This window comes from Aegilops tauschii, chromosome 4 (assembly GCF_002575655.3).
Source record: "Aegilops tauschii subsp. strangulata cultivar AL8/78 chromosome 4, Aet v6.0, whole genome shotgun sequence".
Lineage (NCBI taxonomy): Eukaryota > Viridiplantae > Streptophyta > Magnoliopsida > Poales > Poaceae > Aegilops > Aegilops tauschii.
The window spans coordinates 442,800,555-442,801,094 of NC_053038.3; positions in this window are offsets into that span (position 1 = coordinate 442,800,555).

The window sequence follows — 540 nt, forward strand, 5'->3', positions numbered from 1 at the left end:
CAATTTTGGAGTAAGAAGAACACAAGGCCCAACTTCAACAAGAACAACTCAAGTGGCACGAAGGGCAAGCAACGTGTGAGGACTTGCTATAATTATGGCAATGTGAGACACTTTGTTGCGGAATGCCCATATGAGAAGAGGGAAGACAATGGTGGCAAGCTCATCCGAAAAGACAAGGCCAAGTCCTTCCCCAACAAGAGCAACTTCACCAAGAAGACTCCTCCCAAGGGGTTGGTGGCACAAGAAGAGTACAATGAGGATGATGATGATGAAGACGGTGAGTCGGTTGCCATGGCCTCCGTTGCCATTGCGACAACTCCACGGGTGTCCCTCTTCGACTCACCCAATGAGAACATCACCGCCAAGTGCCTCATGGCTAAAGCCACCAACAAGGTAACCCCCAACATCAAAACTACCATCATTACTAATCCTTCTTTGACGGATTGCATTGATGAAAATGAGGGGTCTAATGAGGAGGAAAATGAATTTGAGTCTTTTATGAGTAAGCTCAAGGGTAAATCCAAGAAGCACTTTGTTGCT